The sequence below is a fragment of the Oryx dammah genome, unplaced genomic scaffold (genome assembly GCF_014754425.2).
Source record: "Oryx dammah isolate SB20612 unplaced genomic scaffold, SCBI_Odam_1.1 HiC_scaffold_6, whole genome shotgun sequence".
Classification (NCBI taxonomy): domain Eukaryota; kingdom Metazoa; phylum Chordata; class Mammalia; order Artiodactyla; family Bovidae; genus Oryx; species Oryx dammah.
The window spans coordinates 7,030,763-7,055,038 of NW_024070190.1; the positions used below are offsets into that span (position 1 = coordinate 7,030,763).

Consider the following 24,276-nt stretch of genomic DNA (forward strand, 5'->3'; position numbering starts at 1 on the left):
GAGGTGCTCTGTGCTCTGGGAAAACTGACAGAACTGGCCCTATGATAGTTAGATATTTTCAGGAGAAATTTTTTATGAAGCTGGATTCTTGCATCTTCCCAATTTGGAAAAGCACTAGATCCATTAACTAGGATGTCTGTTCGTCATGGCTGGCAGCAGCCTTCTACTGAGATGAATGTTTGATTTCAGGTACTCATCACCAAAATCACATATACTGACATCCCCCACCCCCACCTCTTCAGAACCATTCTCAGTGCTTTCTGAGAGACTGTGTCCTGGGCCACAGTCCTCAGTTTGGCTCACAGAAAATTTTCCATTTTTTCTTAGATTGACTGTTGATCATTTTTTGTTGACACTTATAAGAACAATGCATGAACAAAGCAAGAATATCAACAAAGAAAAAGAAAATGAAAGAAACTACCAAACAGAAATCACAGAGCTGAAGAATATAATGACTGAACTGAAAAATACAATAAAGGAGTTCGACAATAGATTCAGTGAAGCACCAGAAAAGATCAGCAAACTCTAAGACAGGGATAGCAGTGGAACTCATCCAATCAGAGCAGCTAAGAGAAAAAGAAATTTTAAAAAGTGAAGAGAGCTTAAAGGACTTGTGGTAAAACATCAAGTAGATCAATATTTATATTATAGGGATCCCAGAAGGAGAAGAAAGAAAGGGGTAACAGACTTATTTGGAGAAATAATGGCTGAAAACTTCCTAACCTGAGGAAGAAAACAACTTCAGATCCAGAAAGCCCAGAGACTTCCAAATGAACCCAAGGAAACCCACACCAAGATACATTATAATTAAACTGTCAAAAGTGAAAGAACGGTTACAAGGTAATATTTAGAAAAGTGAGCAGGGAGGAAAGAAATTCAATAGATTAACATCTGGAGATTGAAACTGTTGGAGGTTTTGAATTATCCACGTTACCCTTACTTTGCTGATTATTCTTCAACTATTTCCAGTGTGTCCCAAATTGGAGGCAAAATATCCCTATTTATTTGGAAACTGTCTAATCCTTGAGCAACTCTATTTTTTTTTTCCACTATACCAGTTAGGTCAACACTCCATATACTATGAAGCCAAAGCATTTCAAACTTAACAGGCTTAAAAAATTGCCTGAGCAGTTGGGGTGGGGAGGGATGATGGGGTAGTAAAACAAAGAATGGCCACTTGAAATAACCATCCAAGACTGAGGTCAAAGGGAAGCAGAGAGATTTTAGGTTCAGCATAAACTTGTATTTCAGAGTATCACACACAGAGTACAAACACGCATGGCATTTATCAGCTTCCCCCATCCCAGGTTATATTCAATTTAAAACTTCACAATTTAAAAAGCAGCTACACCTGTCGACACAAAATATATACACTTGACTGTACATGGAGTTGGAAAGGAGGTACCACTAATTTTGTTGTGTTACATGAGCTGAACAGAAAAATACATCCTGCCAATTTGGGGATGCTGGGTTGCAACTCAGCAATTTCAGAGAAACTAAATAATACAATATGTCCTTTGAGGCCAAAAATGACTAGGAGATCATTTGAGTCTGGGCTACAGTATCCTTGCTCAAGTGCTGAGCTTGTTTTTTCTCTCATGAACAAAGTTAATGAGAGATGAGTTTAGAAAAGAGTGTTTTGCGGCAAAATTTGGCTTATTCCCAAAGTAAATTAAACTGTTCTTATCAAAATTTCTGAAGGCTGATCAGTTCAGTTCAGTTCAGTTGTTCTATCGTGTCTGACTCTTTGCGACCCCATGAATCGCAGCACGCCAGGCCTCCCTGTCCAGCACCAACTCCCGGAGTTCACTCAAACTCACGTCCATCGAGTCAGTGATGCCATCCAGCCATCTCATCCTCTGTCGTCCCCTTTTCCTCCTGCCCTCAGTCTTTACCAGCATCAGGGTCTTTTCCAATGAGTCAATTCTTCACATGAGGTGGCCAAAATACTGGAGTTTCAGCTTTAGTATCATTCCTTCCAAAGAACACCCAGGACTGATCTCCTTTAGAATGGACTGGTTGGATCTCCTTGCAGTCCAAGGGACTCTCAAGAGTCTTCTCCAGCACCACAGTTCAAAAGCATCAATTCTTCGGCGCTCAGCCTTCTTCACAGTCCAACTCTCACATCCATACATGACTACTGGAAAAACCATAGCCTTGACTAGATGGACCTTAGTCGGCAAAGTAATGTCTCTGCTTTTGAATATACTATCTAGGTTGGTCATAACTTTTCTTCCAAGGAGTAAGCGTCTTTTAATTTCATGGCTGCAGTCACCATCTGCAGTGATTTTGGAGCCCCAAAAAATAAAGTCTGACACTGTTTCCACTGTTTCTCCATCTATTTCCCATGGAGTGATGGGACCAGATGCCGTGATCTTTGTTTTCTGAATGTAGAGCTTTAAGCCAACTTTTTCACTCTCCTCTTTCACTTTCATCAAGAGGCTTTTTAGTTCCTCTTCACTTTCTGCCATAAGGGTGGTGTCATCTGAATATCTGAGGTTATTGACATTTCTCCCGGCAATCTTGATTCCAGCTTGTGTTTCTTCCAGTCCAGCGTTTCTCATGATGTACTCTGCATATAAGTTAAATAAGCAGGGTAACAATATACAGCCTTGACGTACTCCTTTTCCTATTTGGAACCAGTCTGTTGTTCCATGTCCAGTTCTAACTGGCCTGCATACAGATTGCTTCCTGGCCTGCATACAGATTTCTCAAGAGGCAGATTAGGTTACTCAGCTAATTTCATCTTCATCTCAAGACTTCTGTTTTCTTCTTAGAGGATTAGCTAATTATCTATGTGCTTTCTATAGATAATATTGTACACACAGTGTTTTATTACAACCAAGTAAAATCCACTCATGTGTACTCCTAGTTAGACAGGAGTTAGACATACTGGACACAAATATTTATAAGAAATTTTGAAGAAAAAGGAAACTTACTAGATTTGGACCAGGGTAGAAGGAAACCAGCAGAGAGGGCAATGGCGGCCCACTCCAGTGCTCTTGCCTGGAAAATCCCATGGATGGAAGAGCCTGGTGGGCTGCAGTCCATGGGGTCGCACAGCGTTGGACACGACTGAAGCGACTTAGCAGCAGCAGAAGGAAACCAGTGTTGCCCAGACGCAAAGGTATAAGAAAGTGAAAGTGGTCAGTGAGTTAGGGCCAGAAGGTGAAAGTGAGGGAATGAGAGGAAATTAAAAAGATAAACCAAGGACTTCTGCTCCCATCCACTTTGGGGAAATTGGGATCAGACTCACCCTGCCATCATAGACAACTGGAAACTGGAGATCCTGTGTGAAACAAAGATTTTCAAACTGGAATACACACAACACAGATCCATGATCCGTGAGAAAGAGGCTACAAACAAAATGAATCCTGTTGTTGCTTCAGCTTTCTGCCTGGGGGCACTTACAAGCCACGGTGCAGAAGGGGCTCCTCCTGAAGAATACTGAAGTCTTGAAATGAAGATCAGAGATTAGAGTTTGGGGAAGCTGAGAAACTGGAATTTGTGGCACAGAGTTGATCAGAAGGTTGCTGCCCAGACAAAGAGAACCAGGTTCCCGGTTGTGGAGCCCCTGGAGACTCTGGCTGAATGCTAAGTCGTGTGTGCAGAAGATGAAATGCCCTAGGTCTGAGCAAAGAACTCCCAGGGAGCTGTAAACTGAACAAGTCCTAGAGCTCCCAGGGGAATTGAGTTCTAACCAATCAGAGGAAAAGACTTTGTTGAACAAACAAGTATCCAGTCAATACCTCAGAAGAGTCACATCACAGTAGGAAGGCTAAACTAGTCTTAGAATAGAGGCTGAAGTTCTTTAAAATAAGATTCCAAAGTATCAAACTGATCCGTAAGGAAGTTAACTGCCTGCCAGGACAAAGTCCCTGTTAAGTCAACAAAATCTAGGCACACAACAACATACATTAGCAATGTCTAGCATCCAATTTTAAAATTACTAGATAAGGCAAGAAATAAGAAAATGTGACCCTAAACTGGATAAAACTCATTTGAAGGAAACAAATCAAGAAAGGAAAAAAAGTGGATCATGGAGAAGCATAATAAAATAGCTATTAAAATATGTTCAGTATGCTCAAGGATTTAAAGAAAAACAAATCTAATGAGAAAAATGAAAGATTCCAGAAAACCAAATGGAAATTCTAGAGATAAACATAAAGTATCTGAAATGAAAAAAACAATTAGATTTTATGTGATTTAAATTTTTCCAGTTTATTGAGATATAATTGACAACAAACAGCCCAATCAAAAAATGGGCAAAAGATCTAAATAGACATTTCTCTAAAGAAGATATACAGATGGCCAACAAGCACATGAAAAGATGCTCAACGTTGCTAATTATTAGAGAAATGAAAATCAAAACCACAGTAAGGTATAGCACACACCAGTCAGAATGGCCATTATCAAGAAGTCTACACATAATACATGTGGGAGATGGTGTGGAGAAAAGGGAACCCACCTACACTGTTGTGGACATATCGTTGTTGCAGCCTCTATGGAAAAGAGTTTGTTGCTGCTGCTAAGTTGCTTCAGTCGTGTCCAACTCTGTGCGACCCCATAGATGGCAGCCCACCAGGCTCCCCCGTCCCTGGGATTCTCCAGGCAAGAACACTGGAGTGGGGTGCCATTTCCTTCTCCAGTGCATGAAAGTAAAAAGTGAAAGTGAAGTCGCTCAGTCGTGTCCGACTCTTAGCGACCCCATGGACTGCAGCCCATCAGACTCCTCGGTCCATGGGATTTTCCAGGCAAGAGCACTGGAGTGGGGTGCCATTTGTAGGTTCCTCAAAAAACTAAACCTAGAACTACCATATGATCCAGTAATTCCACTCCTGGGCATAAATCTGAAGAAAATGGAAACACTGTTTGAAAAGATACAAGCACCCCAATGTTCACAGCAGCACTATTTACCATAGCCAAGATATGGAAGCAACCTAAGTGTCCACCTACACATGAATCTAGATAAAGAAGATGTGTATAAACATATATATATATACAATGGAACACTACTAAACCATAAAAAGTATAAAAATTTTGCCATTTGCAACAACATGGATGGACTTGGAGGGCATTTAGTGAAATAAAAGGATAAAGACAAATACTGAATGTTATCATTTATTTGTGGAATCTTTCCAGTGGTCATGTACGGATGTGAGAGTTGGATTGTGAAGAAAGCTGAGCGCCAAAGAATTGATGCTTTTGAACTGTGGTGCTGGAGAAGACTCTTGAGAGTCTCTTGGACTGCAAGGATATCCAACCAGTCCACTCTGAAGGAGATCAGCCCTGGGATTTCTTTGGAAGGAATGATGCTAAAGCTGAAACTCCAGTACTTAGGCCACCTCATGCGAAGAGTTGACTCATTGGAAAAGACTCTGATGCTGGGAGGGATTGGGGGCAGGAGGAGAAGGGGACGACAGAGGATGAGATGGCTGGATGGCATCACCAACTCCATGGACGTGAGTTTGAGTGAACTCCAGGAGATGGTGCTGGACAGGGAGGCCTGGAGTGCTGCGATTCATGGGGTCGCAAAGAGTCGGATACGACTGAGCGACTGAACTGAACTGAACTGAAAAAATAAAAAGAATGAATATAACAAAACAGAAACAGACAGACATAGAGAACAAACTAGTGGTTACCCATGGGGAAGAGGAAATTGGAGAGAGGCACAATAGGGGTTTGGGATTATGAGATACAAACTACCATCTGGAAAATAAATAAGCTATAAAGATATACAGCAGGGAATATAGCCAATATTTATAATAAATTTAAATGGAGTATAACCTATAAAAATTTTGAATTACTATGTTGCACAACTGAAACGAATATAATATTGTATTAATAAATCAACTATACCTCAATTAAAAAAAAAGACGAAAACTTCTGAACAACGATAGGACAAATAGAAAACAAACTAATAGCAAGACTCTAGATTTAAACCCAAATACGTGATAATTACATAAGAAGTAAGTGATCCAAACGTTCCAATTAAAAGGCCAGGTTTGTCAGGCTGAATATAAAAGCAAGCTCCAACTCTCTGCTGACTACAAGAAGAGAGACTCCCTCTTTAAGAATAAAGATACAAGTAAGTTTAAAAGGGTGGGAAAAGATACATCATGCAAACACCATTGTAAGAAATCTGTGTGGCTATATGGATATCAAAGATATCAGACCCCAGGACAAAGGAAGGGAAATGGATGTCCAGGGTCTGGAGCCAGGTTGCAGGTGACAGCAGCTAAGGATATAAAATTTACATTTTTAGGCAGGACAAGAACATTTAAACACAAAATTGTCTCTTTCTGTCCATTTGGACCTCCACCCTCCCAAATGTGCAGTGCACATTTCTGTTGCATATTATCAAGACGGTTCTCCAAGATGAGAGTGCATGCCTCAAGATCATTTTCCACGCTTTCTTCTGATTCTATCAATGTAACTTCTTAAAAGACCAGCTACTTTTAAGAAGCTTATTTCTCAGCTCTGTAGGGGGTTATGTATGGGCTTACCTGGACTATAATATCCTATATCCCTGGGGGACTTCATGTAAAAAATCAACATGCCATTTTGATATACAATCTTTTATCTCGAAAAAGTATATGATTGTGCCTTTGACTTCCAATAGGTGGAACTGTTCTCAGAGCTTTCTGAGTTTATCTTCTGGGTTGTAATCTTGAGTTTGGCTCAGATAAAATTCTCTTTTCTTCTTAGCTTGACGGTTAATTGAATTTTTGTGAACACAGCAGTCCTGGCTGATGGACAGAGATAAGACAGAATCAGAATCACCTGGAGAGGAAGGCTGGCATCACCAGCTGCTGGGCCGCATCCCATTCAGCAGGGCTGGGATTGGTCCTGAAAGTTTGCATTTCTAACAAGCCCCCAGATGATGCTGATCTTGCTGGTCAATGGATTCACTGGGGGAGCCACTGGCTCCGAAGGATCCCCTTCTTTCTCTTTAAAATGGACAATTCTATCTTAAGGGATATTGTAAGAAATTCGAAAGATAAAATAAGTGAGGAATCTGAAAGTGTAGATATTGATTTCCCTTAAAATCGACTGATTAGAATTAATTGAGATGGGAGTTGGGATACCAAGGGAACGGAGGATTCAACCTTAGCCAGCTACCTGGGGAGTGGTGCCTCTGAGTCAAGGAAATACAGAAGAAATCGATTTGGGGTGGAAATAACGAGCCCATTTTTAGATTTGTTGAATTTTAAATGCAGTACTCACTTATCTTTCTCATTTTTTCAAAAAGGTCAGTGCAGTGGCTGAGTCCTTTTACCATAGTTTAATTATGTGCCTTAAATGGGCATTTCCAAGCTGTGGGGGAAAAAAAAATAAAATCTATGTGAGCTGTTTTCTGGCCCCAGGTGGGCCTTCCTGACCTCTGCATTTGCGTCAGACACTTGGCGTCTTAGAAGGTGCACATTTGTCTAAGGCAAATGTCAAGTCAACTCGGATTCGAGATCTAAGAAACCAGTGAACCGCGCGTCCTTTACCGCACGGAAGGGCGGTATTGGCCTCCTTTTCTTACCAATCTTGCTAACACTGCTTGAAGTGTAAAGTAGCTTTCCTATCCCAAAGGTTTTGTATTATTTTACCAGGAGTTGGAAAAATGGACGGCGCCTATACTGTTTCTCCCTAAAGGAAAAGGATGATAATAACGCAGAAGTTTAAAACATCTCCATCGCAAAACGCTTACAGTTCAGAAGGCATGAAGCATCGCCAAGGATTTCCCCGCGGAAACAGCTTCTGCTGTCTACGAACACTGGTCGCAGCCCAGGAGCACAGCTCGCGGCTCGTCCCCACTCCCAAAGCGCCGGGCTGGCGCGGTCGTCCCCTCATTTCCCGTTACTTAGCAACGTCCTGGTAAGTGGAGACAATGCCCTGTGAATCTACAGTGCCTTGTGTTAAGCATTTCTCCTTTCACTGCCCCCCATGGGGGTGGGGTGGTATATTGTGTATTCTTTAGTAATGGATGGCTACTGGCCGCGCCCAGCACGGTTGGTCCAGGAACTAACCCGCAAGCAAGGATGAAGACGCCAAAGGCTCAGGTCCCCGAAGCCCGCGAGGACCACGGCCCTAAGACCCTGCCTTTACCCCTCATCTCCCTTCCCCCAGCCCCTGCGCTACGCGCGCCCCTAGTGGAACGAGGGGCCAGACGGGGGGCGCGGGGCCGAGCCGGGGGCGCGCGGAGCAGAGCGCGGGGTCGGGAAGCGGGGCCGAGGGGCGAGCGCAGGGCGCGGAGCCCCGGTGCGGGAGCCCCGGTGACGCATCAGTGACGTCGGCGGCGGCGGGCGGGATTTCCCGGCCCCTCCCGGGCGCCCGGCGGGACCCCGCCGTGGAGTGGGCGCGACAAAACGTGGACTCGAGGAGGCTGGGGGCCGGGGGTCCGCGCTCTGCGGGGGCCGGGACTGGACGCGCTCCCGGAGCCCGGCCTGGGGTGCTGAGCAGAGTGCTTGGAGTCCGGGTGACTGCACGCTCCAGCGGGGCCGGGGCTCGGCCCCCTGCTCGCCCGCCCGGCCTCACGTGGTCTCTCCCCCGCCCGGGCCGGGAGCCGCGGGGCGGGGCGGGGCCGGTGACGCGGCGCGGAGACCCCGCGGGCGGAGGAGGGGCGGCGCGGGGCGCGCGTTTCCACCGCTAAGCGGGTCAGTATCGAGGTGCGCGAGTCCCGGAGCGGAACCGGCGCCGGACTTGAGGGGCGATGCCGCTCGGTCTGGCCGCCCCCCGCGAGCACCGCCCCGGAGACCAAGCCCGCGCGTGAGCGGCGCCCTCGGCCCGGGTAAGTGGGCGCCCGCTGGCGGGTCGGTCGGGGCGTGTCGGTGGGGAACGGATGGCACAGCCCTTGCTCCTGTGAGCTCGGGGCGAGCCGGAGACAAAAGGGAAACTCGGGCTGGACCGTCTCTGGAACTGGAGAGACGGGTCTGGTGCCTGCGTCGTCCTACAGCTGTCGGAGGAAGCTGGCGAAACGCACACCTGTGATAATCTTGGCCACGAACGGCGAGCCCGGCCCTCGCGGCGCCGGCACAGGTGGGTATCAGCGGCCCGGCGGGGGCTCCTCAAATCCGGGACCCTCCGCAAAGCCCCTCTCAAACCCAAGCGCAGGTTTGGACAGACAACTCGGAACGTTGAAGGGGTCTCCTGGGGGTCGCGGGCGCCCCATTTGTCCGGCTTGAAGCAGGGGAAGCTCCTGGGGACCCTGTTTCCGTAAGTAGGTCATGGCAGGGACGGTCCCCCATTGAAGAAGTGGTGGAAGGGCTAGTAGTAGCGGAAGAGATGGAATGGCTAGTTGGTCATTTTATTGGGGGAAATTTCTCTGGGCCCGAAGAAGCCCTCTTGATTCCTCATCACCGGGACACCTGCTTTGGGAGCAGTTCCGGAGGCGCCAATGGACCAAGGGGCCCCTGATGGCGTCTGTCCTCCAGTCTGGTGCTGAAATGGGCTGCGCTCGCCACTCGCAAACCAGCAGCGTTGGGGAGGCTTTGGTTTACTGTTTTAAATTACCTTAGGAATAATAACAAAAGGATGGGATGGGGCGGCGGGCAGAGGTGTGACTGGAGAAGACTTCGTAATTTAAAAATAAGGAGGACTTGCTTATTTCTGTGTGTCTTGGGCTAGGAGGCTCAGAAATGCAAAAATGTTAAAGTTTCACCAAGTGATAAAGTGGATCGTGGACACGCGTTCTCCCACCCTCTCCCCAGCTCCCCACCGACACCGGTTTTCTTCTCTTTCTGTCGCCTCCCAGAGCTGTAAAAGGCTGGCACAGGGCTGGCCGGTTCAGTCCGAGCGAAGGGCCTGCTGGGCTGCGCTGGTGTTTCCCATTAAAACGTGCCAGTCTTATCATCTGCTCATGAGCCCTCACGGGTGGTGCTTCCTTCTCATAGAAAATTCAGTGGCAGACACCTCAGAGAGGCAGGGAAGGGACTCGGGCTCTTTGGCTGGCTTCTTGATTCTTTGGGGAAATCCTTTTCCTGATTTTTGCATGGTGTGGGGGAAGGGAGGCACCCACCTTCTGATGTGACCCTGTTCCCTGCAGGAGGCTACTGTGGGAGCAACCGAGGTGATAAATGGAAAGCCTGTTTCAGTCCTGAGAAACAAGACAGGGTACATTGTAAACTGGCAATTATTTTCGAAGTGTGAGGTTGGCTCAGCTATCAGTTGTGATGAGACATGGATATCGCACGTCATAACTAGTTCATGTAAATACAAGTTTATTGTGGTGCTTCCTAGTTAATGAGTAGCCTCACATTGAGGTTATTGGGCTGAAATGACTATTTAGGACAACCAGCTTCCTGTTTTCGCCTCCACCCACACATGGCTCGAATCCTCAGCCTCTTTAACATCCAGTTGCTCAGGGGAAGCCTCTGGAAGATGTTTGGCCAGCTGAGAGAAAAAGCACTGCAAAAGGGTCATTCCCAGTAATGCCGTGATTGGCCGGGTAATTGCCTTTCAAATATCTCATGCAAGGCAGTGGTGGAGAAACAAGGAAAAAGCTTTTCCTTATATTCATTTTACAGTTTTTATAGCCAAAATGACAATCCATGGTGCCTCCCAAATCTTACTACATTTTTTGAAATGGTGAGAACTGGACACTGTCCTCTTGTTCCCCGGGTTCCCAGGAAGCAAGTGCCTGACAGCTGTCTCTGGAGGATGAGGTTGGGCTTAGGAGTGATTGTGTATGATGTCTCTCTCTCTCTCACACACACATACACACACACACACACAGACGCGCGCGCTGACTCACCACATAACTACTGCTTACTGAAGAACGCAGCCAAATGGCTGAGAAAAGACTGAAGTCTACTAGACAGATCATTCTCATTTATTTATAGCCACATTTCACTGTCACATTTTTCTTACCTTGTCTCATTTTTGTTCTAGTTGAAGAAGGGAGACTACTTTATAATGCATTACCTGCTAGTAGATTGCCCTTTTTTCTTAATGGAATTTCAAAATGTCTTTAAGATATTACCTGATTTGTTCTCAGAACACCTTTATGAGAATTTACTAGTATCTAACCTTGCACATTTTCTCCATTTTTTTTTCCACTCTAGACATATTCAGACATCAAGAGCAAGAGGCTTATTATTCAGGTAGAGAGATTGCTCAGTATTCTTAAACCAGAAACTGAAATTTAAGTTCTTTCATACACCAAAAATACTACCAAAAAATCCTTTCAACAATAACCAGCAAAGGAATTTTGATTGGAAGTCAAGAGAAGCTGAATGAGTGTCAGGAAAGAAAAACAGTGAAATCAATTATAGTACAGAAATTAGCATAATGCTACTGAAAGTTCTTGGAGCTTCCCTGATAGCTAAGTGGTAAAGAATCTGCCTGCCAATACAGGATACTCAGGTTTAATCTCTGGTTCGGGAAGCTCCCCTGGAGAAGGAAATGGCAACCCACTCCTGCATTCTTGCTTGGGAAATCCCACGGACAGAGGAGCCTGGCAGGCTACAGTCCAAGGCGTCTCAAAGAGTTAGTCATAACTTAGCAGCTAAACAATAACAACTGAAAAGTCTTAAGTAGCTGGTTAAAGCTATATGAAGAATAAACCAAATATCTTTTTAAATGATCAGAAGTGAAGACGTGCAAATGAAGTTTGCATTTAGGGAAGAAAGTAGAAGCAAGAAGTACTGCTGGAAGAAAAGAAAATATTACACAGGAAAACAATGGGTCCTTAAAAACAGATTATTCAACAAGCTAGCTGGAGCATTCCGAGTCCCTTTAATTGTCCAGGAGCTTTTGTTAGGTCAAATGGCAGCGGGTATGCAGTCAGTCTTCCTGATGGAACTTGGCAAACAAAATGGCAGGTCCTGTGAGGCTGGGGGAGTGTGGGTGTGTTGAAGATATGATGCTTGAGGAATGGGCCCTGGGTGTCCAAAGAGAAGTGAGGAGTGTGGTCAAACTAATCTATGCCCAAAGCCTTGATTTTCCCAGGTGTCTGCAAGCCACCAGTGCCCCAACCTGGGAGGACCAGACGGCAGAGGGAGCATGGGGCAGCCAGGTGGAGGAAAGACCAGGCTTCCTCTGGGCCCATCGTGTGGATGATCTCATTTAATCCTCACAGCTCACTACAAGGTTTCTCTTTGTTGTTGCTGTTCAGTTGCCAAGCCGTGTCTGACTCTTGGCCACCCCATGGACTGCAGCATGCCAGTCTTCCTGTCCCTCACCATCTCCCGGAGTTTGCCCCAAGTTCATGTCCATTGAATCAGTGATTTCATCAAACCATCTCATCCTCTGTGCCCTCTTCTCCTTCTACCTTCAGTCTTTCCCAGCATCAGGGTCTTTTCCAGTGAGTCAGCTGTTCACATCAGGAGTCCAAAGTATTGGAGCTTGAGCTTTAGCATCAGTCCTTCCAATGAATTCAGGGTTGATTTCCTTTAGGATTGACTGATTTGATCTCCTTGCTCTCCGAGGCACTCTCAAGAGTCTTCTCCAGCACCAGAGTTTGAAAGCATCACTCCTTCGGCACTCAGCATCTTTACGGTCCAGCTCGCACATCCGTACGTGATTACTGGAGAGACCATAGCTTTGACTATATGGACCTCTGTCAACAAAGTGATGTCTTTGCTTTTTAGTACACTATCTGGGTGTGTCTTCTAATTTCAGGTTAAAGGTTTCTCTTTAGCCAAAACAATGACAGCAGTGTGCCCTTGGTGTCCTTTTTATCCAGGAGTATTCTGGCAGGCTTTTTGTGGGTGATGGTGACTTTTTAAACTAAACAAGGAAGTGCATCTGTGTGTGGGTGTGCATGCACGCATGTACTCAGTCAGGTCAGACTCTTTGCAACTCTAACCTACCAGGCTTCTCTTGTCCATGGAATTCTCCAGGCAAGAATACTGGAGTGGATTGCCATTTCCTTCTCCAGGGGATCTTTCTTCCAAAGGATTGATACTTTTGAACTGTGGTATTAGAGAAGACTCTTGGGAGTCCCATGGACTACAAGATCAAACCAGTCAATCCTAAAGGAAATAAGTCCTGAATATTCACTGGGGCAACTGAAGTTGAAGCTCCAATACTTTGGCCACCTGATACAAAGAACTGACTCATTAGGGAAAGACTGAGGACAAGAGGAGACGGGGATGACAGAGGATGAGATGGTTGGATGGCATCACCGACTCGATGGACATGAGTTTGAGCAAGCTCCCGGAGTTGATGATGGACAGGGAAGGCTGGCGTGCTGTAGTTCATGGGGTCACAAAGAGTCAGAGCGACTGAACTAAATGGGACTTGTGCTGTGAGGCTGAAGAAGTAGATAGAAGAGACAGACTATAGAAGTAATGCTTCAGACATCACTCTGGGGCCCAAGTGATTCTCTCTGCCCCATCAAAGGCAGGCACAATGCAGAGCGGTAGCCCTCAATCCAGCACCTGGCAGGAACCATGCTTTCTGCACTTCTCGTTAGTCCCCGAGCCGCCTCCTGGCACTCATGTCTAACTATCAGTTGTGGGGCCTTCTCTTCAACCCCTCCCCAGGGTCACCACCAAAGGAAAAGGAGCAGGGCCATAGCGATAGGAAGAAGGAAAACATTTTAATTTGTTTCCAAAATTCTTATTAGAACACCTTTACAGCCACAGCAAAAAGGCGTTAATGTGAAAAATAAATGTGCCCTCTGTAGCTCCCGAATTCAACTGTATTTACTTCTTCCAATGTTTCATCGCACACGTATGTAAAATCAAGAGATTTTTGTCAAAGCAATATGTGAGTGTAAAGATTCAAGTAGGAGAACTGGAATCAGAAAACAGGGAGGAGGGAGGAACGGGAGTGTCGAGAAGGGTAGGAAGCAAGGATGGAAGTTGCTGAGGGCAGTTTGTTACCGGTAGGTTCTTTTCCATGATGACCGCTCAGCCTCTATGACTCAAGTCTGGACACCGTTGGAGGGGCAGAGACTGGGATGGCAGACAGTGGGTGATGTCAGGACACTCACATCCTGGAGGGGCCCCCTTTTTCTCTGTGGATCCCACTCCCACAGTGGCCTCCACCCTCCCATCCTATCTGTATGAGGGTCCAGGCATACCCAAGAATTGGTGTCCTCTGGAGTGTTTTCCCAGGACAGGCCTCTGTCCTGTTGCTCTGGAGTACCTGCTGTGTATACCTTTTATGGAGATGTAGGAGAGGGGAAAAACTTTACATGCTATGTATACCTTTTATGGGAGCGTAGGAGAGGGGGAAAAACTTTTTCTCTTCCCTCTTATGTTCTGTACCTGGGGCCTGCAAATTAAACTAATGACAGGTGAAAATAACAGGAGAATAGAGCTAGATTAACAGGGGGAAAGGTTTATTATGCATGTACACAGGTCCTTTGCAGGAAAGGAGAAAAATCCAAAGAATACACTTCAGAGCCTATATACCCTTTTAACAAAGGGAGGTGAATTGTGGGAAAATGACAAAGGCAGTGGGGTGAGGTTTGAGCTTCTAGGGGTGGTAAGTTTTGGGGGGGGCATATGTGTGGCAAAAGTCAATGACACATAAGTTATTTTAGTGAGGTCTACCTGGGTAGGGCTAGCTTGGTGGTATCTTTCTTCAGTAATACTGGTTGTTTTCCTTCTCCTGGGTGATGGGAGTGTGGAAAAACCTTCCCCCAAAGAAATTTATGTCCTGTTTTTAGGTAGAAAGGGGGAGGCCAGAGGGTTCCTCCTGCATGCTGCTGCCTTTAGCTCAAAATAATCCTTATACCAAGGTGGCTCCATTTGGGGATGGTATATTCTGATCCCAGGCTGCCCAGGTGGCTCAGTGATAAAGAATTCACCTGCCAATGCAGGAGACTTGGGTTCCCTCCTTAGGCCGGGAAGATCCCTTGGAGGAGGGCATGGCAACCCACTCCAGTATTCTTGCCTGGAGAATCCCGTGGACAGAGGAGCCTGGTGGGCTACAGTCCCTGGGGTCACAAAAGAGTCAGACACAACTGAGCGACTAAACAACAATAAAATTCTGATCCGCCTTGGGGTTTCTAGCAGAACCTTTCCTTAGCAAAGTCTGAAGCCCTCAGCCAGTGTAGCATCCAAAACCAGCATGACTAACCTCTCTTTGCTTTTAGTTTTTGTTCATCAGTCTTGGGAAAATTGTGTTTGCTCTATGCCTCAGTTAATTGTAGTTATAACCCAGGGGTTCCGGTGGTTGGTAGATGCTCATTTAGCCCCTGACACCTGTGGGGCCATGCCAATGAAGGAGGGTTGTGTCCTGGTTAAGGAGACGGATTACTGAAGTGTGTCTGTGTATGTTTGATATGGAAGCAAATGTTGCAGAGACGTAAAAACAGTCAGGCTTCCGGAGTTTTAATGGCTTTGTGGCCAGGAAAGGCTGATGGAACTTGAGTGGAGATTTCCAAAGCATTGAACCTCAAGGGAAATAACAGAGGGAAGCGGACAGTGACATCAGCCACCAGATTCTTTCTAGAACTAGGTGAGGTGCAGATACATAAACCGGCCTTCGTCAGCCTCCTGTATTTTCTTCTGCAGCTGAATTTTATCCGACAGGACAGGATCACCAGAGTCTTCTGTTGACTTGGACTTTGGGTTCCCGGGTGACCCTGCCACCCCAGCCGGGTCTCTGAGGGGCTTCACCTCATCTCCCTTGCAGTTGGGGTTTGATGTTTCAGCTCCATTCTTCTCCACCTGGTTGGTCTTGTCGAGCTGTGCCTGTTTCTGGCTGTTTCCCACGGACCTTTCTGTGCTTCGTCCATCCACAGGCAGTGTGTGTGACCACAGCTGTGTCTCTACACCTTAGACCTGTTAAGAGGAGATCGGACAAAAGCACTGTGTGCCCTGTCCAGCCCCCAGGTCCACTGTGCTCTCCTCGGGGTCAGACTCCCCTGAACTCCCCAGCTTCTCTCCTTGTGCTGAAAGCTGTTTTTGTGAACAGCGTCTGAAATAAGTTGATTGTTGGCCTGGACCCAGACACATTTTCTTGGTCAGGGGATTTGTCCCCACGGAGTCTGCCAATCCTTACTGTGACCAGCCTTCCCAGGGAGGCCGGCCTTTCTCTGCTTTTCCTGAGCTTTACTGCTGAAATCTACATTCATCCAGATTGCTGGACACCAGGAAAGGACTTTCTCAATGCATGTATTTTGCTGAAAGTGGTAGATGTGTGGCTGATAGACTGTATGTAAACCATACATTTTTTTTTTCCACTGGAGGGAACTCTTTAAAAATGTGACCTTCCGATTTTATTTTATGTTTTATTGAAGCATAGTTGATTTGCAATATTGTGTCAATTTCTGCTGTGCAGCAAAGTAACTCAGTTGTACATATATGTATGTATATATACTTTTTCATAATTCTTTTCCATTATAGTTTTTCATAGGATATTGAATATAGTTCCCTGTGCTATACAGTGGGAACTTGTTTGTAAATCATATACTTTCAAGATGTTCATTTACTAGGGACTTCCCGAGTGGTCCAGTGGCTACAACTCCACACTCCCAATGCAGTGGGCCTGGGTTCGATCCCTGGTCAGGAAACTAGATCCCTCATGTCACAACTACAGATAATGCACGCCACAACTAAGACCCGGTACAGCCAAATAAATAGACAAATACTTTTTTTAAAAAGATGTTCCTTTACTGAACGTGTGACAAGCAGTTGAGTTCAGGCACTAGGTATTCCAGGCACTAGCAATTTAAAGATGAATAAGACATAGTCCTGCCCTTCAAAGAGCTCATAATCTAGAGGGAAGTACGTGTGTGTAAACAGCTCACCCACCCCAGGTTAGCACTCTGACAGCCACATTTAAAGTGCTGTGGGAGCAGTGATGCTGGGAGCATCACTTCTCCCAGGGAGCGGTGGGTGCAGCAAGAACCTGGCAGCAAGCTTAGCTCTTAAACGGCCCTGGAAAGCTGAGTCACAGTTCTCAATCCAGACAAAGGAGAAGGGGCTTTCTGAGCAAGAGGGACCAGGCTGTGTGAAGGCTCAGAGTCAGGAGAGTGCAGCAAGGAGAGGGGAGCAGGCAGAGCAGAGCCAGGGATGAAGACTCATGAGCGGCAGATGGAAGCGTGTTCTCTGGGAGGAGCGGGCCCTGGGGCAGGTGTTCAGCAGATGCAGGATTTAGCAGGGCCCAACCCTGGCACTCTGTGCCTGCTGTGAGGAGTGAGTAGGAGATGGAGGGTGGGGAGAGCTGCCCTCCAGGGGAGCAGAAGTCTGGCTGCACTGGTACCCAGGTGATAACAGGTGGTAGGTGAGGCTGCCCACCTGGAGGGTAGAAGGGAAACCAAGGCTTCAGAGAACAGATGCAAAGTCTCGGACAAAACAAAAGTGATTCTCTAGAATACATGCTGTTTCTACTGCAAGTTCTTTTGTCCCTTAGAAGGGACCCACCCTGCTGCCCAGCAGTCCCTGAGCCTGCTCAGCCCGCCCCTCTTCGAAGCCACAGCAAACCACCACCACCCCGCTTCCCTGGATGACTCATTCTCTCTGCCGTTGGAGCAGTTGCAGCCCTGCTCCTTGTTTACGATTCCTTGGTCCCCCTGATGTGGCGGGTTTGATCCGAGGCTGCTCACGCCACCTCTCACCACTCGCTGATGTCGGGGATGACAGTTTATTAGCCTTCAGTGCGAACGTGTTTGTCTTCAAGGGTGAGTCTCTGTTTTCTGTTTTTCCAGAACCTCCTGGTCACTCTCTATTCACCCCCAAGCTCTGGTGGCCCCTGGCCAGGCTTCACGGTAACCATGGCAACTCACCTAAGCTGCCCACAGATTGGCCCAGGGCCCGGGTCCAGCCTGGGCTCCCTCTGGTTTTCATTGTGAAACGTGCTCCTGGTGGGGCTTCTCTCTCTCTTTCACAGTCCTCACTCTCTCTGTTCTGCTGTTTTCCTGACTGCACCTTACAAGTGTGAGGAATGCAGAGTGGAAGAAGCAGGCAGTGGAGGGGAGTCAACAGTTGTGGCTCCTAGACTCCACAGCACAGGCTCAGTAATTGGTGGGGCACAGGCTTAGTGGCTCTGTGGCATGTGGGATCTTCCCAGCTCAGGGATCAAACCCATGTCTCCTGCATTGGCAGGTGGATTCTTTACCACTGAGCCACCAGGGAAGCTCCCAGGATTGTCTTTTGAGTTTTGCAAACCTCTGATGGTCTCTGTGGGTCCTTCTTCCTTGCGTCTGATCACCCCCTGCCTGCTCAAGCATCCCGGGGTCCTGTTTCCCAGGCTGGGCTCTCCCACTTCCCCCACCCCACCCCTGGAGCCAGGAGATGTAACTCTCAGCAGACACCACCTGCAGGAGCTCAGGTTTTCCGGGGACTCTAGGATGCCTGCATGCATCAGTTTCACAAGATAGCCTCCTCAATGGGGAAGTCAGCTTCTCGCCCAAAGACCTGCCCCCGCACCTCGGAACACAGGCATCCCCTCCCAGCTCCCTCCCCACAGCGAGCAGCACCCCACGGTCCTGAGCACCCTGCAGGTGGTGCCCTTGCTTGCTCTGGAGTCAGGAAGCACCCTTGGCTGTTGCTGAGACATGCGAAGGTTGCCGCATGCCTGGCCTCCCAGTGTGACGAGGAGGGTCTGCTTCTCAGTGCCCACCGCTCTCCTTACACGTGCCCCCCAGGCCCCTGGGCTGTCTTGTCCTGCTCACCTCCTCTCTCTCAACACAGGGGTCCAGAGACAGGCCAGTCCCAGCCTTCCTCTGCTCCCTTTCTAGGTGCCTTTGGGGTCCTCTCATAGATGAGAGGGGCTTCCCAGGCGGCGCAGCGATAATCAATCTGCCTGTCAATGCAGGAGACCAAGGTTTGCTCTCTAGGTCAGGAAGATACCCTGGAGTAGGAAATGGCAACCCACTTCAGTATTCTTGCTGGAGAGTCCCATGGACATAGGAGCCTGATGGACTACAGTCCGTGGGGTCGCAAGAGTCAGACATGATGGAAGGACTGAGGACATAGATGAGAGCCTCCCATGTACAGTTCAAAAGTTTGGCACCAAAACTCCTTTCTGAGGAGGGCTTTCAGAATCTACCTTCAAGTGAAAAGCAAAACACCTCTGTCTTTCTCTTCTCGCTTTAATAATCCTAGCTCTCGAGCAGGCATTGTGGATGCCTCTGGCCGACTGAGAAGGGTTAAGTACAGGGAAGCAGAATCGCTGCAGACGGTGACTAGCAGCCATGAAATTAAAAGATGCTTGCTTCTTGGAAGAAAGACTATGACCAACCTAGACAGCATATTAAAAACCAAAGACGTCACCTTACCAACAAGGTTCGTCTAGTCAAAGCTATGGTTTTTCCAGGAGTCATGTATGGATGTGAGAGTTGGACTGTAAAGAAAGCTGAGCACTGAAGAACTGATGCTTTTGAACTGTGGTGTTGGAGAAGACTCTTGAGAGTCCCTTGGACAGCAAGGAGATCCAATCAGTCCATCCTTAAGGAGATCAGTCCTGAATATTCATTGAAAGGACTGACGCTGAAGCTCTAATACTTTGGCCACCTGATGTGAAGAACTGACACATTGGAAAAGACCCTGATGCTGGGAAAGATTGAAGGCAGGAGGAAAAGTGGACGACAGAGGATGAGATGGTTGGATGTCATCACCGACTCAATGGACATGAGTTTGAGCAAGCTCGAGAGTTGGTGATGGACAGGGGAGCCTGGCGTGCTGCAGTCTATGGGGTCGCAAAGAGTCAGACATAGCTGAACAACTGAACTGAACAGGGAAGCATGGAAATAAAGCACAGACGAAGTATCAGAATATTCTCCTTCTACATCCTAGTCTGGATTCACCTGTTTAGGGAAAGGAAGGACCCTCAGGGTCCCTGAGATGGAATTGAAAGGAAAGATCCCTAACTATTATCCAGGCAGTGTAGTGAGGCCAGATAATCAACCACTGACTGGCTGGTTAAAAGAAGTTAAGGGACTTAAGTTACCTCCCCTCTGCCAGCCTGCAGCTTCCTCAGCATGGTGCCTAGAATTACTGCAAGAGTTCTCTAAATTTGCATCTCCACCAGGAACCCTGGAGACTGAACACAGGATGCTGTGCTTTTGAATTGTTGCTGTTCTGTTGTTAAGTCGTGTCCGACTCATTGCAACCTGATGGACTACAGCATGCCGGGCTTCCCTGTCCTTCACTGTCTCCCAGAGTTTGCTCAAACTCATGTTCATTGAATCGATGATGCCATCCAACCATCTCGTCCTGTCTCCCCTTTCTCCTCCTGCCCTCAATCTTCTCCAGCATCAGAGTTTTTCCAGTGAGTCAACTCTTTGCATCAGGTAGCCAAAGTATTGGAGCTTCAGCATCAGTTCTTCCAATGAATGATCAGGGTTGATTCCTTTAGGATTGACTGGTTTGATCTCCTTGCAGTTCAAGAACTCTCAAGAATCTTCTCTAGCACCAGTTTGAAAGCATCAATTCTTTGGCACTCTGCCTTCTTTATGGTCCAACTTTTACATCCGTATATGACTACTGGAAAAATCATAGGTTTGTCTATATGGATGTGATGTCTCTGCTTTTGAATGTTCTGTCTAGGTTTGTCATAGCTTTCCTTGCAAGGAGCAAGCGTCTTTTAATTTCATGGCTGCAGTCACCATCCACAGTGATTTTGGAACCCAAGAATGTAGAATCTTTTTCTCCATCTATTTGCTGTGAGATGATGGGACCAGAGGCCGTGACCTTAGTTTCTTGAATGTTGAGTTTTAAGCCAGCTTTTCACTCTCTTCCTTCATTCTCATCAAGAGGCTCCTTAGTTCCTCTTTGATTTGTGCCATTAGACTATTATCTGCACATCTGAGATAGTTGATATTTCCCCCAGCAATCTTGTTTCCAGCTTGTGATTGATCCAGCCTGGCATTTCACATGATGTACTCTGCATGTAAGTTAAATAATCAGGGTAACAATATACAGCCTTGATGTACTCCTTTCCCAATTTTGAACCAGTTTCTTGTTCCATGTCTGGTTCTAACTGTTGCTTCTTGACTTGCATGCAGGTTTCTCAGGAGACTGGTAAAGTGGTTTGGTATTCCCATCTCTAAGAATTTTCCAGAGTTTGTTGTGATTCACACAGTCAGAGGCTTTAGCATAGTCAGTGAAACAGAAATAGACATCTTTCTGGAATTCCTTTGCTTTTTCTATGATCCAATGGATGTTGGAGATTTGATCTCTGGTTCTGCCTTTTCTAAATCCAGCTTGAACATCTGGAAGTTCTCAGTCCACCTACTGTCACAGCCTAGCTTAAAGTATTTTTGGTATTGCTTTTCTTTGAGATTAGAATGAAAACTGACCTTTCCAGTCCTGTGGTTACTGCTGAGTTTTCCAAATTGTCTGGCATATTGAGTGCAACACTTTAACAGCATCATCTTTTAGGATTTGAAATAGCTCAGCTGGAATCCCATCACCTCCGCTAGCTTTGTTCATAGTGATGCTTCCTGCACAGTGATATGGTAACAATGAATCTCAGTCTATTGCTGAGTTCTTTAGATCATTTTATATCTCCTGAGTCAGTGGTTATCAAAAGTACTGTCATAAAGGGGACTTCCCTGGTGGTCCAGGGAGACTGCCCTCCCAATACAGGAGACCTCAGTCAGGGAACTAGACCTCGCATGCTGCCACTGAAGATCCCGCCTGTACAGCTAAGACCTTATGCAGCCAAGTGTATAAACGAATAAGTACTGACATAAAGGAAGCTGCATTTTTCATTACTAGTATTGTTTTGGAAGGGACCCGTATGCTTAAACTACTGAAACCATGGTTTGTGAAATCCCTTCCGTTCATTAACGATGTCTTTTTAAGGTAAACGTTCTAAATATGCAGGAATTCCCTGGTGGCTCAGACAGTTAAGAATCTCCCTGCAATGCAGGAGACCCAGTTTCGATCCCTGGGTTGGGAAGATCCTTGCCGAAGAGAACAGCTGCCCACTCCAGTTTTCTTGCCTGGAGAGTCCCATGGAGAAATATCTTTGCTGTCGATGTTTTCCTCATTGCTTTCCTACATCAGCCGCTGGCCTCAGAGCAGGAAGACTCTCTAAGCAGCTTTCCTTTCTTCCACAGGCAGTGAGTGCAGACCCTCAGGGGAGGGGTCTTCCCCAGGTAGGTGTAGAGGGCAGTTCTGAACCTGGCTGTTGGTCCCTTACCCTCCCTGGCCAAGTGGGAACTAGTTAGCGATCAGCAGGGTGAACTGCGCCATCACATAGGGACCTGACCTCCCCACCCCTCTCTGGTTTGGAGTCTCCTCCCATCCCCAGGTGAGCCTTTGTTTGAGCAGAGCTTCATTTTATCTGCTTATCAGATTAGGGTACTGTTTTTTTTTTTTTAACTTTTTATTTTGTATTGGGGCTTGCCAGGTGGTGCTAGGGATAAAAAGAACCCGCCTGCCAGTGCAGGAGACATAAGAGACGTGGGTTCGATCCCTGGGTCAGGAAGATCTCCTGAAAAAGGAAATGGCAACACGCTTCAGTATTCTTGCCTGGAGAATCCCATGGACACAGGAGCCTGGGCGGGCTATAGTCCATAGGATTGGAAAGAGTCAGACACAACTGAAGTGACTTAACATGCATGCAGTAGCCAATTAACAGTGTGATGGTTTCAGGTGAATAGCGAAGGAGAGATTGAGGGGAGTCCCTTGTATGGCCAAGTCCCTAGCTGTTCACAGGACATTGGTCTTTGCATCCTTCTCTATTTACTTACAGAGATTTTGTATGTGAGCTGGACCACTTACATCATTTCCTTACTTAAAAAAAAAAAGTCCTTATTGAGCTTGTTACAAATTGCTTCTGCTTTACGCTTTTTCATTTTTTGGCTGTAAGGCATGTGGGATCTTAGTTCCCTGACCAGGGATTGAACCCACACCCCCTGCATTGGAAGAGGAAGTCTTAACTGCTGGATCACCAGGGAGGTCCCCATTTTCTTGCTTTTTATAGTCTTTTCTCGGTTAGACTTTCCCCATCTCAGATGCCTCTTCACAACAGCCAGTTGACTTCTGATTAAAATGAGAAATAGCCAGAGCCAGCCTCCCTGGCCCACTGTCTTACTCAGACATGGCTCAGGCCATTCACAGTGTGGTCCAACCATTTGGTACAGGAAGAGCTTTTTCTCCTCCAATGCTTCGCATAGGGAAGCTGGCACAGGTCAGATCAGCTCAGCATCTCCTGGAGGCTGTGGCTCCTTTGGCTGCTGGGAACAGAGAATTTACCTCTGCTTGCCTCCAGCCCCAGCCCTGCCAGTTTCCACCGCTTCCTCTCCTTTGGGGACTACTCTCCACAAACAACTGCTTTTCCTGGGATCTTCAGCAGGGTATTGATACATTAAAGAAAAACTCAGGTCATACTCTGCATCTTTTTTCTTGGAAAATACCCAGATTATTTTCAGGCTTTTTAAATGTGACCAGTTTTTTTTTTTAATTGACTTTTTTTAAGAGCAGTTTTAGGTTCACAGCAGAACTGAGCACAAGGTACAGAGTTCCCGGGGACCCCCTCCTCCCACATGTGTACAGCCTCCCCACTATCAGTTCAGTTCAGTTCAGTCGTTCAGTCGTGTCCGACTCTTTGCGACCCCATGAATCGAAGCACGCCAGGCCTCCCTGTTCATCACCATTTCTGGAGTTCACTCAGACTCATGTCCATCAAGTCCGTGATGCCATCCAGCCATCTCATCCTCGGTCGTCCCCTTCTCCTCCTGCCCCCAATCCCTGTCCCATCACTTCATGGGAAATAGATGGGGAAACAGGGGAAACAGTGTCAGACTTTATTTTTCGGGGGCTCCAAAATCCCTGCAGATGGTGACTGCAGCCATGAAATTAAAAGACGCTTACTCTTGAGAAGAAAAGTTATGACCAACCTAGATAGCATATTCTAAAGCAGAGAAATTACTTTGCCGACTAAGGTCCATCTAGTCAAGGCTATGGTTTTTCCTGTGGTCATGTATGGATGTGAGAGTCGGACTGTGAAGAAGGCTGAGTGCCGAAGAATTGATGCTTTTGAACTGTGGTGCTGGAGAAGACTCTTGAGAGTCCCTTGGACTGCAAGGAGATCCAACCAGTCCATTCTGAAGGAGATCAGCCCTGGGATTTTTTTGGAAGGGATGATGCTAAAGCTGAAACTCCAATATTTTGGCCACCTCATGCGAAGAGTTGACTCATTGGAAAAGACTCTGATGCTGGGTCTCAACAAATCAGACACAGTTACAAGTTACAAACACATACTGACACACCATCATCACCCAATGCCCACAGTTGACATCTGGGTTTTTTCTTGGTTTTGTACATTCTATGGGTTTGGACAAATTCTCAAAAGAGTTTTTTGGCAATGAGACTATTCTATTTGATTTCTGTGATTGTGGATACATGTCATACATTTGTCCACTCCCCTGCTAGG

The 24,276-nt window shown here is 46.8% G+C and overlaps 1 protein-coding gene across 2 annotated transcripts in view; it reads left to right on the forward strand.

Moving 5' to 3' along the window:
- The first annotated feature begins 8,603 nt into the window (after window positions 1-8,603).
- LOC120865418 (guanine nucleotide-binding protein G(I)/G(S)/G(O) subunit gamma-4) overlaps window positions 8,604-24,276 on the forward strand; it is a 71,856-nt gene continuing 56,183 nt past the window's right edge. For both annotated transcript variants that reach the window (XM_040242694.1, XM_040242695.1), the window contains exon 1: window positions 8,604-8,779. The gene's annotated coding sequence lies outside the window, so the exon portion shown is untranslated. The remainder of the gene's footprint in view (window positions 8,780-24,276) is intronic.